This window comes from Tenrec ecaudatus, chromosome 11, assembly GCF_050624435.1.
Source record: "Tenrec ecaudatus isolate mTenEca1 chromosome 11, mTenEca1.hap1, whole genome shotgun sequence".
NCBI classification, from domain to species: domain Eukaryota; kingdom Metazoa; phylum Chordata; class Mammalia; order Afrosoricida; family Tenrecidae; genus Tenrec; species Tenrec ecaudatus.
In genome coordinates, this window is record NC_134540.1 from 65,703,251 (window position 1) to 65,723,819 (window position 20,569).

Here is a 20,569-nt window from a genome sequence, read left to right on the forward strand (position 1 = left end):
AATACTGCACCAATTACAAGAAACATGGTTTGGGGGAGAGGGGCGTAAAGAGCTGATAGCAAGGGCTCAAGTAGAAAAAAAATGTTTTGAAAGTGATGATGGCCACATAGGTGCAAATGTGCTTGACTCAATGGATGGATGAATGGATTGTGATTAGAGCTGAAAGAGCCCCCAATAAAATGATTTTTTTTAAAAAGAATATTTCTTTCTCAAGGCTGCTTTGATTAAATAATAGATTTGCTGTCGCTTTGAAACTATTAAAGTGCTTGTCACACCACTGTTATGCAGATGTAATGAGGCAGGGCGGCCACTGTGAATCATCAACAATCTGGGTCTGTGCACTCGAATGTATCATGTAGGAGTGCATATGTGTGTTCATGTCTGTACTTACCAAAGAAAGGAGTCTAAAATAACTGTAGACACTCAACTCAAAAACATCTGACTACCTAAAATTCCTCATGAGCCTTCTTTTATTCTCTATAAGAAAACTCTGGAAAAGAACTATGGGGCACCAACAACAAATTCCCAAAATAATTAAAGATTTTAGAATTCAAATAGCTACTCCAAAAGTAAATTCAAGAAGTAAACAGAAAGCTTAATTGTACTACATCAGTTATTTCCCAACCATGCATTCAAAACGCTCATTTAAAAACAAAGCTTCAAAACTACCCAAGGAGTCATACAATTTAAGAAATATACCCAAGTGTTACCAGGCTTTGATGGATCGGAACTGTCCATCAGCCCTGACATGCTCCTTTGATTATAATATACAATAAGCAAAGATCTTTTTACTTTTACTTTTTTGAGGGCCCTTACACCTCTTATCACAATCCATACATTCATCCAGTGTGTCAAGCACATCTGCACACATGCCACCATCGTTTTCAAAGCACTCTTCCCACTTGAGCCCCTTATACCAGCTCCGCATTTCTTTGCCCACCCTCACGAACCCTTGATAAGTAACAGATTATTATTTTCATATCTTACACCGTCCTCTGTCGCCCCTCACCCACTTTTCCATTGTTCATCCCCGTGGGAGGGGGTTATAGATTGATCCTTGTGATTGATTCCCCCATTCTCCGCCAAACCTCCCCTAATCCTCCTGATAGCTCTACTCCCATTGTTGGCTCTAGGGGTTTATCGACTCTGGATTCCCTGTGTTAAGGGCTATTATCTGTAGCAGTGTACATGCTCTGGGGTGGAAGGAAGCACCAAATAAATAGGGAAGAGTTGTGTGTTTCATCAGTGCTATTCTGTACCCTGTCTCGTCTCTTCCTTGTGACCCCTCTGAGAGCGAGATGTCCAATTGTCTACAGATGAGCATTGGGTCTCCACTCCATGCCCAACCCCAACCCCATTCACATTGGGTATGATTTTGTTCTGGGTCTTAGATGCCTGATCCAGATGTCTGATACCTGATCCCATTGACACCTCATGATCACACAGGCTGGTGTGCTTCTTCCATGAGGGCTTTGTTGCTTCTCAGATAGATGACCGCTTGTTTATCTTCAAGCCTTTAAGAACCCAGACACGGTATCATTTGATAGCCGGGTACCATCAGCTTTCTTCACATTTGTTTATGCACCCATTTTGTCTACAGCTATCGTGTTGGGAAGGTGAGCAACACAGAATGCCAGATTGTTAGAACAAAGTGTTTTTGTGTTGAGGGAGTACTTGAGTTGAGGCCCAATCTCCATCTGCAACCTTAATTCTTAACATATAGATATTAGTACATAGATCTATTCCTTCATTTTATATATGCCTGTAATTAGACCTCTATAAATGTCCTTTGCCTCCTGGTTCTTTCCTCTTTCCTTTTACTTTCCTCTTATCCCACCATTATGTTCGGCCTTAATTCAGGTTTAGCAATTCCTTGCTGCTACATTACACCCTTCTCTCCGTTGATTTTAGTTCACTTGTTCCCTTGTCCCTGAGTTGGTCCCCCACCCACTGACCCCCAGCTTTCACCCGTATCCCGTATCCCCCTGGAAAGATTTCCCCCGGGGGATTTCATCATGTTGCTCCCCTTACTGCTCTGTTGCATGATCCTTAGTGTTTCACCCAACGTGATGGGGTCAGATTGTGCACAATTCCCACAATGTGTCTCCAGTGTTGTCTCCTGCAATGCTATGGTTTAGTGAGGAACATCATATCTTGTGGTGGGACCAGCCCTATGGTCTTCTCTGTGTTGTCTGCTAGGAGCAGAAATATCATCCTCAGGGCTTGGTGGGCCAGGATGTCTTCCCCTCCCTCTCCATCCCAATCCGTCTCTCCCATGTGCTCACACCCTCTTCCCAAGCTGTAGCCCCAGTGCTGTTCTCTGAAGTGCATTTTTCTGAGGTGTGTGTGTGTGTGCGCGCGCGCAGTGTCTACAAAGTTGGGATTGGGGCCAGCCCCACAGACCTCTCTATTGGTTCCCTGGTACATAACCGTATGTTGTATTCACATCTTTGCACACCGGGTTGAAGCCTGGTCTCTCCCTTCCTCCCCTGTGGAGATATAAACAATACCCTCCCCTTGGGTGGAATAGTACCCTGCTCCCCATGACATTTTTTTTTTCTTTCTCTCTCCTATTTAGTTGGCTGCCATATGTATCCCTGGATTGGGTTTGGCCCGACATAGTTGCTGGACCTCAACTCAGGAATGTATGTATATAGTAGTTTTTCCCCTCTGCTCCATTTTTCTCCAGTTCTTCCCATGCAGCAATGTGTATCTTGCATTCATCGCTGCTTTTTAGGGATGCGCAGTACTCCATTGTATGTATGTACCATAGTTTTTGATCCATTCGTCTGTGATGGAAATTTGGGTTGTTTCCAACTCCTTGCAATTGTGAACTGTGTCGCAATGAACATTGGAGCACAGATGTCTGGCCATGGTTTGTTTCTTTCGTCTTCTGGGTATATACCCAGTAGGGGTATTGCTGGATCATGTGGTAGCTCAATTTCCATCTGTTTTAGTTATCGCCAAATCTATTTCCATAATAGCTGTACATACCTATAAGTCCACCAGCAGTGGACGAGAGTGCCTATCTCACCACAGCCCCTCCAACACTTGTTACTTTCTGATTTTTTGAATTGGGCTATTTTTGAGGGTGTTAGGTGGTATCTCATAGTTGGTTTAATTTGCATCTCTTAGGGATCATGATTGGGAATACTTTCCCATGTGTTTATTGGCCATTCAGATTTCTGTCCTTGTAAAACTTATGTTCAGATCCTTTGCCCACCTCCTTAGTGGGCAGTTAATTTTTTTTCTTATTGTAAGCTTGCAAAGCATTATAGATTTTAGTAATAAGGCCTTTGTCTGATATGTCATTGCTAAAGATGTTTTCCCAGTCTGTGGGCTCTCTTAGTATTCTCTTGGTGAATTCTTTTGATGTACTTAAGTGTTTTATCTTCAGCATATCCCACTTGTCAATTTGTAACTCCTCTGTATTTGTATCCTTCCCTATTTCTGATAGCCTATGTGTTCCCTGTGCCAAGCTTCTCAGGTTTGTCCCAATTCCTTCATTAGTGGCCTAATAGTTCGGGGTTTTACCTCAAGGTCTATGATCCACCTTGAGTTTATGCTTGTGCATGGAGCGAGATAAGGGTCGTGCTTCATTTTTCTGCAGGTAAATATCCATTTTTTCCAGCACCACTTATTGAAGAGGTCATCTGCTTTCCACTTGATAATTTGGGGGGCCCTTATCAAAAATCAGTTGTCTGTATGCTGATGTTTTCATTTCTGGGTTTTCAGCTCTTTTCCATTGTTCTGAATACCTGTCCTTATACCAGTACCACACTGTTTTGACCACTGTGGCTATATCATATGTGCTAAACTCAGGTAGAGCAAGCCCTCCCACTTTGTCCTTCTTCTTGAGGAGTTCTCTGCTAATTCGGGGCTTCTTCCCTCTTCATATGAAGTTGGTAATCAGTTTTTCCAATTATTTGAAGAAGGATGATGGAATTCGTATCAGGATGGCATTAAACTTATATAGTGCCTTGGGCAGAACTGACATCTTTACTATATTGAGTCTTCCTATCCATGAGCATGGGATATTCTTCCATTTGTTGAGGTCACTCTTAGTTTCTTGTAAGAGTGTCCTGTAGTTTTCCTCATACAAATCTTTTGTGTATTTAGTCAGGGATATCCCTAGATATTTCCATTTGAGCTTGGCTATTGTAAAAGGTACCTTTGTAATGGTCTCTTCTGTGATCTTGTCTGATGTATATAGTAGTCCAATAGACTTCTGTTTGTTGATCTTGTATCCTGCCACTCTGCCATGTTTCTCTATTGCTTCCAACACTCCACTTGTGGAGTTTGGGTTTTTTTTTTAATATATAAAATCATATTGTCTGCAGATAATGATAGTTTCTCCACTTCCTTCCACAGATGAATATTTTTGCTGTCTTTTATTTGTCTTATATTGTTAGCTAGGACCTCCAGTGTGATAGTAAATAGGAGTGGGGACAAGGGGCATCTTCGTCTGGTCCCATTTTTAGTGTCATTGTTTTTGTCTTTTCTCCATTGTTTACCACGTTGGCTGTTGGTTTTTCATATATACCTTGTATAATATTGAGGAATTTTCCTTCCATTCCTATCTTCTTGATGTCTTAAACAGGAATAGGTGTTGGATGTTGTCGAATGCTTTTTCCGCATCTATCAATATTATCATGTGGTTCTTACATTATTCATGTCAATGTGACAAATAATACTAATGGTCTTTCATATGTTGAACCATCCCGGCATCCCTGATATGAATCCCACCTGGTCATGGTGAAATGCTTGTTTTATATGCTTTTGTATTCTATTGGCCAGTATTTGGTTAAGGGTTTTGCATCGATGTTCACTAGGGATAATATTCTGTAGTTCTCCGTTCTTGTGGGATCCTTGTCCAGTTTAGGTATCTTTCATAGAAAGAGTTTAGGAGTTTGCAGTATTTTTCTAATGTTCTGGCCTGGGGGATTTTTTTTTTAGACATACATCATTTTTTATTTTTAATCATTTTATTAGGGGTTCATACAACTCTTTTCACAATCCATACATACATCATTTGTGTCTAGCACATTTGTACGTATGTTGCCATCATAATTCTCAAAACACCTGCTTTCTACTTGAGTCCTTGGTATCAGCTCCTCATTTTCCCCTCCCTCCCTGCTCCCCCTCCCCTTGAACCCTTGATAATTTATAAATAATTATTATTTTATCATATCTTACACCATCTGACATTTCCCTCACCCAGTTCTCCACTGTCCATCCTCCAGGGAGGAGGTTATATGTAGACCTTGTCATCTGTTCCCCATTTCTCCCTCACCCTCCCTCCACCCTCCCTATATCGCCACTCTCACCACTGATCCTGAGGGGTTCATCTTTCCTGGATTCCCTGTATTTCCAATTCCTATCTGTCTCAGTGTATATCCTCCAGTCCAGCTGGATATGTAATGTAGAATTGGGATCATGATAGTGGGGGGTAGGAAGCATTTAAGAACTAGAGGAAAATTGTATATTTCATTGTTGCTATACTACACTCTGACTGGTTCGTCACCTCGACACAGCTCTTCTGCAAGGGGATGTCCAATTCCCCCAGATGGGCCCCGGGTCCCCACTCTGCACTCCCCCTCATTCACAATGCTATGGGGTTTTGGGTTTTTTTTCCCCCCTTTGGTCTTTGATGCCTGATACCTGATCCCTTTGATGCCTTGTCATCTCATAGGCTGGTATGCATTTTCCATGTGGGCTTTGTTGTTTCTCAGTTAGATGACCCCTTGTTTATTTCCCAGCCTATGGGACCCCAGATTCTATATATTTTGACAACTGGGCACCATTAGCTTTCTTCACTGCATTTGTCTATGCACCCACTTTGTCTTCAGCGTTTGTGTGGGGTAGGCTGATGTGCTTCTTCTGTGTGGGCTTTGTTGTTTCTTAGCTAGATGGTCGCCTGATTGTCTTCAAACCTTTAAGACCCCAGATGCTATATCATTTGATAGCCGGGCACCATCAGCTTTCTTCACAACTTTTGCTTATACACCCACTTTGTCCTCAGCAATCGAGTCAGGAAAGGCTGGTGTGATTCTTCCATGTGGGTTTTGTTGTCTCTCAGCTAGATGGCTGCTTGTTTATCTTCAGGTCTTTAAGACTTCAGGTGCTATACCTTTTGGTAGCTGGGCACCACCAACTTTCTTCACCCCATTTGCTTGTGCACCCATTGTCATCAGCGATTGTGCCAGGCAGGTGAGCATCTCAGACTGCTGAATTATTAGAACAAAGTGTTCTTGTGTTGAGGGAGTACTTGAGCAGGTGGCCTGGGGGATTTTTGTTGTTGTTGGTAATCCATTGATAACTTGTCTATTTCTTCTATTGCTATGGGGTTTGTTGAGCTTCTTGATGTCCATCTGGGATAGTCTAGGGAGGAATTATTTTTCTGATATTTGTCCATGTCTTCCAAGTTGTTGAATTCGTTAGAATATGGCTTTCCTAGAACTGTGTAGTTATCCTTTTGATTTCATTAGGGTCCTTTGTGATGTCCCCTGTTTCATCCTTCATCCTTGCTATTGAAATTTGTTCCTTCCTTAGGTTTTCTAGCAGTCTACTAATTCTGTTAATCCTTTCAAAGAACCAACTTGTAGCTGCATTAATTTTTTCCAAAGTTTTCTTGTTTCCCCTCTCCTGTATCTCAGTTTTGATTGTTATTATTTCTTTCCTTTTGCTACTAGTAGGGTTGTTCTCTTGACCTTGCTCTAATTGGTGTAAGTTTTGTGCCAGCATATCAACCATAAGAGTGAAGATTTTAAAGCACTGTATCAATGCATAGAGGAGCACTGGTAGTGTAGTGGTTATGAGTTGGGCTGCTATCCTCAAGGTCAGCAGTTTGCTCAAAACCACCAGCTCCACAGGAGAAAAATGAGGCTTTTTACTCTCATACAGATTTTCTCTCTTTCCTCTTTTTAAAAAATTGTATCTGTAAAACATGTTTTTAAAACTGTTATTCTTTCAAATAATTTTATTAGGACCTAATCCAGACATCATACTTTTCCATAGTTCAATCATATCAAGCAGTGTTGTACAACTGCTACCACATCAATTTGAAAACATTTTCTCCCTTCTTGTACTCCTTGATATCAGCTCTCCCTTACCTCCTTGCCTCCCTTCCCATACAGATTTAAGATTTCAAAAACTCACAGAGGCCAATTTTATACCCTGTCCTAAGGGTCACTATGAGCTGGAACCAAGTCAATGGCACTGTTGGGTTTGGTTTGGGTATCATAATTCAAGATTAAACACTATTTTTAGGATAGTAAATATATTTTAAGCCTTCAAACAATAGCACACTATGTGGGGAAGGCAAAATGGTAACTTGCCGTTAACCAAAATGAGATTTGAGCTAGAATACTCAATTCCAGAATTCCCTATTTGTGAGTTAGAAAGAAAGATGCTCCCGCATTATTGTGATGTCAAAATACAAGGACTTTATTGCTCAGAAAACGATGAAATGATCCTGACTGGGAGAGTGGACGGGAGACTGTTGCTAAAAGCGCCCCTGAAAATCACAGATACAGACTTCAGAGGCAGGGAGGGCAGAAAAGGGGCATCGTGGTTAACAACTGGCTACCAGATCTAACATGAGGGGTCTTGAGAGCCATGGTCAGGTTCAGATTCTAGTTGGAGAACACATCCTAACAACACGAGCACGTGGAAATGATGCATAAGAAAAAGAAAAAATGAACCACCAAGTGATTCAGTGTTTGTTTTCTTCAGAGATTATGAATTGATGCTCAAAAACAGAGATATCAATTAGATAAATATTTCATTCTTTCTGCCTTTAAAACACAAAACAAAATGCAGAGAAAACTTCCAAAATCCCTTTTTAAGCATATTTTTCACATTTGCGATGAAAAGAAAATGCCAATTTGAAAAATGGACCCTGCCTTCACTTTGGTTAATATACATTAGTGAAGCAAATAATGTGTGCGAGAAGTTTACTTCCTAAATGGTAGAGCCAAACCGATGACTTATTTGGCACCTTGCATTGCTGCTAAATTGATTCGGATCACAGCAAAGCTTTCAGCCATGCTGTGGGATTAATAAAGCAAAATGAAACCAAAGCACCACTTCATTTCTATAATTAAAAGAAAAGCAATTAACTCCAGCAATTATTTAAATGTTGGCTTGGTACGTGATTGACAGTTGTTTTCAAAATAAATCGTTATCTCAGAGGAAGGCTCCAAATGTGCTAGCTGAAGCATAAAATGAAGAGTGCAAGATGATTCCGGCTAACTTCCAGTATAAACTGAAGACTCTCTAAAGAGAGTCCAGAAAGCAATCCTCCAAACACTCTAACAGCAAGCTAGGAGCCATTTAAGGTGTGCTCTTTCCAAAGGGGTCGCTATCAATCGGCATGGGCATCAGTAGCAGCAGTAGGCTTGGTGGTGTACACAGTGCCCACTAGGGTACTAACTCCTCTAAGGATGGGCAGCCTGAACCCACCCGATGGCATTGCTTCCCTTCCGATTGCAGCCACAGAACCTTATGCAGCAGTTCTCCTCTAACGCACAAGGTCACCTTGAGTAGGAATGAAGGCAACACCAATGGGTGTTTGGTCGCAGTCTAACACGAGGTGGGGGAGGAGGCTCAAGAGCCCAAACACCACTGTTGTCTGTTTCTGCACCTGTCTGAAACAGAAAGACACTGTCCCGTGGGGAGAAGCATGTCTAAAATAAAACAAAACCCCAAACTCTAACTATAGACTTACAATAGAATTGTTTGTTCCTTTTGAGGGAGAGAGAGGACAGAGAGAGAACATACCTGCATGCTAACAGCAAATAAACATGGTATCACTAGTTACATATTTATATTCACAATATACATTCTAAAGTAAATTAAGAATGGCCATTGTATTTATGAGTGGGTTCCAAGACATGGAGAAGCAGATAGTTACGGGCAGTATATCTACTTAGACTTGGAATTCATGTTATCTAAACGTCACCCAGAGACCCCAAAGACGCAGCTCTGTTAAGGCAACCCCAGACAATATCTAAAACTATCTGTGAGGAACTGCAGGCAAATGTCCTTTGTGTTTTCAAGGTTGAGTCTGTATCTAAATTACCAGAGGGAAACGTCAGATTTTACCCCAGGATGTCGTTCTGAAAAATCAAAAACAAAATTCTTAACTACTATTAACTGTCAGAAATGTTAGCCTTAAACCTAGGGCACATTTCTTACTGCTAACAGAGTGACTTAGGTTCACTTGTTAACACACACACACACACACACACACACACACACACACACAGAGTGATTCAGCTTGGTTTTATAGCATTGTTCTCTTGAGAAAGTTTACAAATACTAGTCACCAGAAACCCAGATCTGTATTCCAAAGCACCTCAACTCCAATTTGCTTGAAATATCATGTAAAATCCTCCTTTTTAATTCAACCGCCAGTCTTCCTTATCCTCCAAAAAGTTATTTTCTATTAACATTAACGAAGCATCATTTAAGGGAGCACAATAATGCACTATTTGATGTGCTTTCTGGTCCAGAAAAGATTAGGATAACATCAGAGGCAAAACGTTAAATACCTAAAGGTAATTTCTCATGATGTCGCCTGTGTTTTACTTTCATTTAGTATTTTATCATAAGTGAAAGTTTTCAACCAGTCCTATACAGATGATTCCGTAACATTGATTACAATTTGTGCTCCAGTTTAAAAAGAACCTTTGAAGGCCATAAGAGGGGAAATTCAGAAATTCCTCTAGATAATTGAGCACTTTATGTATTTGATTGCACCTGATTCTTAAAGATAGCGCAATCTTTGGGGAGTCAGTCAAATCCCATAATCTCACAGAGAAGGAAATTATTAAAGTTCAACATCAAGGTCACACAGCAAGTAAATGGAGGACCCCTACTGGAACCGAAGCTCCTAGACCCTAGGTCCCCCTCCTAACACCACATGGCTTTATAGTTCCTGTCTTGGTGCTGCTTGATGGGCCTGCAGCTAACTCCTCTATCATTAGGATCTTAAGAAATGGTGCCCAGTCTTTTATCTTCAGCTTCTCATTAGACCAATTAATAACATTAGCCACCATTATCTGGGTAGAGGTGTTCTCCGTGTCTTCTAGGCAGTCTGCTATCCTGGGGTGATTCTTTTTTCTTCATGCCACTCTTGCTGAACCTTGAAGAAACTGTTCTGATACCAAACAAATAAGCACACACACACACAAACTCGCTGCCATCGAGTCAATCCAAACGCACAGCAACCCTCAAAGGTGGGTGAGGTAAAACTGCCCCTGTGGACTTGCGAGGCTGTACCTCCCGAGGAGTGGCTAAAGGTTTTGAAATTCGGACCTTGTGGCCTGCAGTGCAATGCATAACTACTACACCTTCAGGAGTCCCCAAATGGATCAGGCATCCATTTATTGTCACACCAAGTGACACCTGCTATTGTTTACATCTGTTCCTTCTGCCTGCTGTATCCAATGCTCTTCCCTCCACAACCCTTTCCTACCAAACTCTGAATTTGAGGACAAGACAATTAGCGATTTCTCACAGAGAGGGCCTTTGTGAAATAACGAACCAGATGTGTTCAGAAAAGTTATTATTATAGTGTGCATCCAATTTAGAGCATTTCAAAGGGAAGTTTTTAATCCTTTGTGATATTTTGTCACACTTCTTAACACTTGTTCTGGCTGCAGAACAAATTCTTCAAGCTCACAAGAATCCCTTCTCCTTGTGAATACATGTGCAGTCTTAACAAATCCTGTCCTTGTAAGAGTTCCATTAGATATCAGGTCCATTCTATATATCCGCTGAGTGAACCTTCTCAGTGGGGGCCCATGGAAGCTTCTGGAGAGCCACAATGTCAAAAAGACTTTCATAAAGGGGTGTCACTCGCATCTTAACTGTGTTGACATCTGCACCGATGGTGTCGATGCAACGGTGAAGAACACTGCTGTTGCCTGCACTACACCGCACTAATAACTGTACCCTTCCCTGTCACACACAGAGCAAAAGCAGAACAAAAGAGCACTAGTCAAACTTAATCCTAGAGTACATGTTCTTCTCCGCTGCGGCTGTCTGACTAATTAGGAAGTCCGTATGGAGCCCTTCGGCCACAGAGTGAAGTACGTCTTCAGGAAAAGCTCGAGTATGACTGAGTGGGGAGCAGCTGCTTGGTTCACAGAGCTCCACTGTGCCTGGAAAAACACTGACAAAGGGACAAGCTCTGGTTGAGACTTGGTCATCTGGCAGGCCAGGTCTCGAAACTAAACAGCGTGAACGTACTTCAAGGAAAACAGAGGATAGGATTTGCAGTACAATTCAGAATTTTGGAAAGCTTGCCCCTACCAATGTGAACCATCTTGACATCAATATTTAAAGACTTCTCTAAGACCAGTGGTGATAGTAACAAATTTGAATTTTAAAAATTCTCCGTAAGAAAATATATCAATATTCATTCTCCGTTACAAACATCAGAGGTGTGTAAACGATCCATCCAAGGCAAGACAGGAATGCTCATGGACTACATCCTGGAGGGCTGCTCACCTCTCAGAAGCTCTGGCTTGTTGGGTGTATAGCAAACGGTTTGTTTTCATGACAACCCTTGGTATGTGTTTGTATCTCTTGGCTATATGTTAAGGAGTCCATGAAATCTAGTGGAAACACTTTGGTAATATTTTATAGTTATAAATTTGATAACTCTCTCAAAAACATTACAGTTAGCATACTCTTGCTTTATGTTCATGTTATTTATTTATTGTTTTAGATCAATGGTTCTCAACCCTCCTAATGCCATGACCCTTTAATACAGTTCCTCATGTGTGGTGACCCCAAGCATAAAATTATTTTTGTTGCTACTTCATAACAGTATTTTTGCTACTGTTATGAATTGGGCGACCCCTGTGAATCAGGCGACCCAAAGGTTTGCGACCCACAGGTTGAGAACCGCTGTTTTAGATGAACTGTTTGTCACTAAAGATTTCAAGCCCATTTTAATTTTACTTTTTTTTTAAAACCAATCAGACCAAAATGTAGGTTTGAGAAATAAGGAATCTGGAGGGTTGTTTTTGTTTTGCTTTGAAAGAAACATATATTTACACAGCCCATCTCAAGAAAGACATCAACACAGTATCCTATTAGACTCTCCAGATGTGTGTCCTTTTTCACAGTACATTGAGCATTAAGGGAGTGCGGTTTTTCTTTTTTTTTAATTTGTATTCATTTATTGTTCATCCAACTTACATTTTTTAAAAAGTGATGTCAAGACAAAGCAGTAGTGAAGAAGAAAGATATAAATTTGGGCAATAGATTACAGAATATGTGAGTAGAGATGAAGGAGCTCACTTTATTTGGGGAATTCACAACGATGACTGTTGAATAGAGACTTAACCCTTTTTCTGCCTGTGGAACAGATGAATATAACTCGCACCCATATTTTCAGCCTCTCAATTTTCTTTTTTTTTTTTCCTGCAGCTCCGCGGAGCGAACCTCCCCTCCCCCGGCCCACCCCCCTTCGGTCTCAATTTTCTTATAAAGCAACCATTGCAGTTGTTTTATGTGCTGCACCTGTACAATTATGTGAATATGGAAAAACAGGCCTCCCCCATCATTCCTAACACTAGAGTCCACTTGCAATATGTGTCTCACATATATCAAAATCCATATTAACTTAACATTTTTTCCCCTTGAATTCACCATCTCTTCAGTGATAGGATTTGTGTCAACTTGGCTGGGCCAGGATACTCCCATGATTTGATCCAACACAATGCAATCAACTCCATGATGAGGTCTTCTGTGAGTTGGGAGAAAATTTGAATGGAGTTCTATTCCCACAGTTAGGTTACAGCCTTCATACAATAGAAAGGAAGTTCCATTTGCGGTGTAGCCTGGTCCTACTGGAGTAGACTCTCTGAGAAGACCTCTTATCTTCTTGCTTGTGTGGATCCTGTCTTTTCTACCTCCCACCCATTGTTCCTTGGCTTGAGTCAGTGGCCTACCATGTTGCCTGGTGACCCTGGGAGCTATAAGCGACCTGCCATATGGATGGCTGACCTTGGATTCAAACACCTTTGCTATATCTGTCTGCTGTCTTCCTGTTTCATCTTCCTGCTTCTTGGCTAGGCAGTCCGGCCAGAACATCTGACCTACAGACTTGAACTAGTCTGGACTTAACCATTTTTTACTACCATGCTAGCCACTTTTCACTTTGTGGTCTTTTCACTGTAATTCTTTCAATATCCTTATCTAGAGAACTGTTGCCATTTTTGTCTTTTATGATTCTTTTTCTCCTTCCCCAAAAGGATATTTTTGTTTATTTCTTTTCCTGATTGACTCAGCATATTGTATTCTTGTTTGTCAAAATATTCATGGCTCAGGGACTTTGAACTAGTAAATATTCATGATGAATATAATGAAAGCATGAATCCATCATGTGGTGACCTCATCACTTACATTCGTACGCTCAGTCTCATATATATATATATAGAAAGACATGTCAAACAATCAAAATTATTTTGGATAGAATAAATAAGTTACCACAATTAAGTTCCTCCTCCCTTTTCCAGAGATATATGTACATGGCTGAATTTTCTTCCTTATGTAGTTCAACCACAACTACAATGCAACTGACTGCATACAAAAGCAATAGGAGAATCTTCTATTAAGCCGGCAACAGAGGTAATTGCCAAAATGGGGAACAATGCCACTTTTTGCATAAATGTATTTTTTATATTATAAAACACATAGTTATGTTTCACTAAGAAATGTTGTGCATGTGGCCATGCATTACATTTAATAGTTATTTTTCACGAACTAATAAATAAATCTGTTAATATTTTGTTTTTATTTTTAACATGGTAGATACTAGCTGACCTTTCCTATGGAAACAAAAGATTTGTTTCTAAAAACAAAACCCCTAATATTTTTGAAGAGTGTAAAGTCACTCTAGGTGAACAGGCTGGGCTGTAAAGGGGAAGTATTGGTTATGAAGCCTGGGAAAAGCTCCCGCACAGGCAGGCAAATCTGGGCTGTAGCCAAGCTTTACCATACAAATATTTGGTCTGGGACTTCAAGCTAATCGTTCTCTGAGCTTCAGCTTCCTCTTCCCACTAGTGCGACCAACTCCACAGCCTGAGAAAGATCCATGGGAGTAGCCAGAGCAATACAACAGTTGCTGTAGAGTCAGTTCCAGTTCATGGCGACTCCATGTGTGAGGGAGGAACACCGTGCTCCCTAGTGTATTCAGTGACTGATTTGGGGTAAGCAGAACTCCAGACTTGTCTTCTGAGGTGCCTTTGAGGGGACTCAATCCTCCAGCTTTTAGGTGAGCAAAACAGAACTACACCAAACTCCTGCCATCAGGGTGATTCCGCCTCATAGCGACCCTGTAGGGCAGGGTAGACTAGCCCTTGTGAGTTTCAAAGACTGTAACTCTTTATGGAAGTAGAGTGTCACATCTTCCTCTGTCAGAGCGGATGCTGGTTTCAAAATGTGTGAAACCACTACACAGCTGGGCACATTAACCATTTGCAATGCAGTCCCACAAAAGGGATCCCAGAGCTTCGGGCAGCAGCAGAAGCTAGCAAATCTATAGTGTTATCGCAAATAGTTTAATTAAATTTGAGAATTTCTTCCATAAAGTGGAAATTTCACGTCTAGATAATGCAAAGAAGTCTCTGGATTTTTCTCCCACATATGCTTTGAAAGGTGACACAGTACCATGTTTTTAACATGATTGCAATTTAACATTTCAAACAGTCCATCCCCAAAACGACCTGAAGCTGACGTGGAAGGAAAGGCGGGCACTTTTGCAGGGACAGTGAATTATTTAATGTGACTCTTCCAGCCAGGCTCTAACTCCCTTTCTCTAAACAACCTTTCTCTGGGTCTGGTAAGAAGGTGGGGGGAGATACTGTTAGGATTCACCTGGGAGTAACTGCAAACAGAATTGTGTATAAAATGAGCCCTCTGAGAAGCAACAGGAGGGATCTCACTACCAGCAAGAACCAGGAGAGGTGGGCAGCCTGCGGACTGAGATCCCGACGCAGTGAAGCTCCTGAATCCAGATGACAACTATACCATCTGAGGAGCAGCAGCAGACTCAGGAGCCAGCACATGGAACAGAGTGGTAGACTTCCCAACCCACACATCATGTAAAGCTGTGTGCTCCTGTGCAGAAGGCTCCCCTGTGGAGCGGGGTGCCTCTGGGCACTTAATTGGGGAAATGGACTTGCTGCCCCACAGAAGTGGTGCTGGGTGCCTTTGGGCGGAGATTTAATGGAGTGAGGTGTCTCTGGGACTTTATTTGGGGACCGAGTTTACTAGTCCATGGAGTTTAAATTGAATGTTGAGGCTTATAGTAGATGGATATGTATGCCCTTTGAGCATTTCTATCAGACTTGGCTGAACTTTATAACATGTCCTGATAAACAACTCAACCCTGATCATCTCTCACTGGCATTACAATATGTTAACTTCCTTAGTAAACCCTTTAATCTTAAATTTTATGTGAATTATGTGTAATCACTGTAATTAATATTAGAACCCAGCAATGTAAAGCAGAGAACATTAATTAAAACAACATAATTTTAAATGAGAGCCCTAGCAACTGCTCCCTCCCGCAAAAAAAAATAGTACAGACTAAGAATGATGAAAAAGTTCAACTGTAGTTTTAAAAATAGCTAATTATTAAGCAGAAAATTTCAAAGGGAAGCTTAAGAAGACAAAGTCAAATATGATAATGAAATGTGAAAAACCTAAAGTTAGAAAAACAAAAAGGGAGAACATCTTAGCAGATCTTAAACTGAAAGAACTCAAGAAAATTTAAGCATTTAATGGCAACATTAAAAGATTCTATGGGCAAAGATTGAATGATGCTTGCTAAAACCCAGGTGGGGACTGAGCATGATAGTGGGACAGGAGGAAAGTCAAGGAAAATAGAGGAAAGAGCTGGGAGGCAAAGGGCATTTATAGAGCTCTAGTAAAGACATGTACATATGCAAATGTATTTATATATGTGGATGGGGAAATAGATCTATGCCTATATTTATAGGTTTAGTAATAAGGTAGCAGAAGGACATTGGGTCTCCACTCAAGTACTCCCTCAATGCAAGAATATTTTCTTCTATTAAATTGGCATTCTGTGAAGCTCACCTTCCCGACACAACCGCTGAAGACAAAGTGGGTGAATAAGCAAATGTGGTGAAGAAAGCTGATGATGCCCGGCTATCAAAAGATATACCATCTGGGGTCTTAAAAGCTTGAGGGTAAACAAGCGACCATCTCACTCAGAAGCAACAAAACTCACATGGAAGAACACACCAGCCTGTGTGATCAGGAGGTGGCGAAGGTTTCAGTTATCAGGAGTCAAAGAACAAAAAAATCATATCATTGGGTGCACACCTCACCTCCATAATACGTTCGCTGAGGACAAATGGGTGTATAAGCAAATGTGGCGAAGAAAGCTGATGGTGCCCGGCTATCAAAAGAGATAGTGTCTTGAAGGTAAACAAGCGGCCATCTAGCTCAGAAGCAACAAAGCCCACATGGAAGAAGCACACCAGCCTGTGCGATCACAAGGTGTCGAAGGGATCAGGTATAAGGCATCATCAGAACAAAAAAAATCTTACCATAATGAGGGGGGAAGTTCAGAGTGGAGACCCAAAGCCCATTTGTCAGCCACTGGAGATCCCCTTGTAGAGGGGTCTAGGGGAGGAGACGAGCAAGTAAAGGTGCAATGTAGCAACGATGAAAAATACAATTTTCCTCTAGTTTCTAAATGCTTCCCCCTGCCCCCTCTCCCCCGCACTATCATGATCCGAATTCTACCTTGTAAGTCTGGCTAGACCAGAGGATGTACACTGGTACAGATAGGAACTGGAAACACAGGGAATCCAGGGCAGATGATCCCTTCAGGACCAGTGGTGTGAGTGGCGATACTGGGAGGGTAGAGGGAGAGTGGGTTGGAAAGAGGGAACCGATTACAAGGATCTACATGTGACCTCCTCCCTGGGGGACGGACAACAGAAAAGTGGGTAAAGGGAGACATTGGACAGGGAAAAATATGACAAAATAATAATTTATAAATTATCGAGGGCTCATGAGGGAGGGGGGAGCTGGGAGGGAGGGGAAAAAAGGAGGACCTGATGGCAGGGGCTTAAGTGGAAAGCAAATGATTTGAGAATGATGAGGGCAATGAATGTACAGATGTGCTTTATACAATTGATGTATGTATGGATTGTGATGAGGTATATGCACCCCTAATAAAATGATTAAATAAATAAATAAAATAAACCCAAGCAGAAAAAAATATTGAATTATGCAGGAAGCATCAAAAAAGACTGAAAAAATACACAAAGTCACTGTACCAAAAAGAACTGGTAATATTTTTCCATTTTAGGGGGGAGTATATGAGCAAGAACTAATGGTACTAAAGGAAGAAGTTCAAGCTGCATTGAAAGCATTATGCAAAAGCAAGGCCTTCTGGAATTGATAAAATATCAATTAAAATGTTCCAACAAGCTGATGAATCTCTGGAAGCACTTACTCATCTATGGCAGGAAATTTGGAAGACAGCTATTTGACCAACTGACTAGAAGAAATCCATATTTGTACCCATTCCAAAGAGAGCTGGTCCAACAGAATGCTCAAACTATAGAGCAATAACACGGAAATCACATGCAAGTAAAATTTTGCTACAGATCATCTAACAATGGTTGCAGCAGTACATTGACAGGGAGCTGCCAGAGGTTCAGGCTAGATTTTGAAGAGGATGTGTTGCCAGTGATATCATTGCTGATGTCAGATGGATCTTGGCTCAAAGTAGAGACTACCAGAAAGATGTTTACTTGCATTTTATTGGCTATGCCAAGGCATCCGACTGTGTGGACCATAACACTATGAATAACCTCAAGAAAGGGAATTCCAGAACACTTCATTGTGCTCGTGCATAACTTGTACATGGATCAAGAGGCAATTGTGCAAACAACTGTATCCTCTCACCATATTTATTCAATTTGTACATTGACCAAATCATCAGAGAAACGCTATGATATGAAGAAGAATGTAGCATCAGAATTGGAGGAAGGCTTCTTAACCTGAGATGTGCAGATGAAACAACCTTTCTTGCTGAAAGTAAGATCAAGGATGGCAGTCTTCAGTATGGATTATGACTCAATGTAAAGAAGGTCAAAATCCTCACATCTGGACCAACAGGTAACATCAAGATCAATAGAGAAAAGGATGAACTTTTCAATGATTTCATTTTACTTGGATCCACAGTCAATGCTCATGGAAGATCAAAAGATGGGTTACATTAGGTAAATCTACTGCACAAAACCTCTTTAGATTATTGAAGAGCAAGGATGTTACTTTGAGGACTAAGGTGTGCCTGACCCGAGCCATGATATTTTTGATAGCCTCATATGCATATGAAAGTTGGACACTGCATAAGGAAGACTAAAGAAAAATCAATGAATTTGAATTATGGTGCTGGTGAAGAATATTGAAAATATCACGGACTGCTAAAAGGATGAACGGAACTGTCTTGGAAAAAGTAGGCCAGAGAGCTCCTTGGAGGCAAGGATGATAAAGCTTTGTGTTCTATACTTTGGACATATTGTCAGGAGAGGCCAGTCCCCAGAGAAGAACATTAAGGCAGATGGGCAGCAAAGAAGAGGAAGGCCCTCAACAAGGTGGACTGGCACTGCGGCTGTAAAGATGGGCTCAGGCATGAAAACCGGCAGAATGGCGCAGGGCTGGGCGGTGTTTCACTCTGTCGTGCGGAGGGTCAGAGCGGACTCCACAGCACCTAAAACAATAGCAACAACTGCTACTTATGAGAAAACCTGCCAGTACAACGAGGTTATAATTTAAACACATACAGTGGCACTCGGGTTATTACAAATATTTGCATTCAGCTTTTCCATATCATGCAATTTTTCTTTTTGCACATGTGTATGTCTTATACATATGCACATGCTCTGCGTCACTACAACACACTACACTATTACCTCAGATGTAAGCAGCTAGCAGTCTTCTGATTTTGCTGATCATCTTTCTATTTCTAGTTTAAAAACAAAGCAAAATGTGCATGTCCAAATATAATCCTAGCAGAACACAAATAAATAAATAAGTTTAGCTTGGGTAATAATGCATCTGAATACCATATCTTATTAGGAAAAGTTTAATGTCATTTTCATCAAAATTGCTGCTTGTATATAATAAATTGTATTAATAATTCATAATATAACAAGAAGTCTCCTGTTCCCAGGAGATAGCTTCAGTATGCTGTTAGTTGTTGTTGAGTCTGAGGCATGGCGACCTTGATTATTTTGCTCATTAACAATATGTATCTGGCAGTAGATTGAGTTATGACGTAGGAGAAAAGAGTAGCTCTGGCTGTGATAGTTAGGGTTATAGGTTAATTTGGTACCTATGCAATGATGCAGTTATCTTTCATCTTGTAATTTGATATGGCCATCCTCCATTTTCCCATAATGTCAATTTTCATATAATGACTGGTCTTGGAAACCTAGCCATGTCGCTGAGGGAGGAATAGGTGTGTTTGAAACGATTTAAACAATTGGGTAAGGCTCCAGAAAAGAAGAGAAAATTAATTGATCAGAGTTAGCCTAATGGTAAGGAAAATAAACTGAACCAAAAGTAATAGAATAATTTTTTTTAAAAACTTCAACCATATTTAATCCTCCCAACAATTGATTAAGGCAAAAGAAGGTGCTAAAGGCCTAAGCCACGTGACCAAGTCTTGGAGCCATGGGCCAGAGTGTTTGGGAAGCAAGGTCTCTAAGAATCTATGCACACTCCTATCACTCTCAAAAAAACAAAATACCAAACTCACTGCCACCCAGTCGATGCTGACTCGTAGTGAGCCTACAGAGGGTGCTAGAACTGCCCTGAGTTTCTGAGGGGAATTCTTCACAGGGGAAGTTCCATGTTTCCCCATGTGGCAGCTGGTGGGATCAAACTGCTGCCCTTGTGGGTCACAGCCCAGTGTGTAACCACTGTGCCATCAGCGCTTCTACCACTCTAGAGCTTAGAAATGATTATGCACAGATTTTCTGCAAATAATCAAAAACTGGTCTAAAACCATATTCCAAACAAACACCAGATGGACTATGCTTATAGCTAGGATTTACAGTTGAGGGAAAATATATGGAATAATTGATGGGGTCTTAGAGTGTAGATTTCTAACTAGCAAAATTCAGTTGTTTATACTGTCTTATTATTCCTAGGAACTCTATGATGTTGATACTAAGATACTAATACCAAGATATTATAATAATGTCACAATTAATGAGTTATAGATTCCGGTGGTGTGGTGGTTATGAGTTGGGCTGCTAACTTCAAGGTCAGCAGTTTAAAACCACCAGCTGCTCCTTAGGAGAAAGATGAGGCTTTCTAATTCCATAAAGAGTTACAGCCTCAGAAACCCATAGCAGTTCTACTCTGTTTTATAGAGGGTTTTATAAGTCAGAATTGACTCGATGACAGTTTTCACTAATGAGTTACATACTGATAGAGCAGAAAGTATCCTGACTCATTTAATACGTAAAACAACACTACAAAATAGGGGCTACAA

At 40.9% G+C, this 20,569-nt stretch overlaps 1 protein-coding gene across 1 annotated transcript in view; it reads right to left on the minus strand.

The window, feature by feature from the left end:
• Positions 1 to 20,569, minus strand: part of EIF2AK3 (eukaryotic translation initiation factor 2 alpha kinase 3) — a 91,454-nt gene that overhangs the window by 55,694 nt on the left and 15,191 nt on the right. The window lies entirely within an intron of this gene.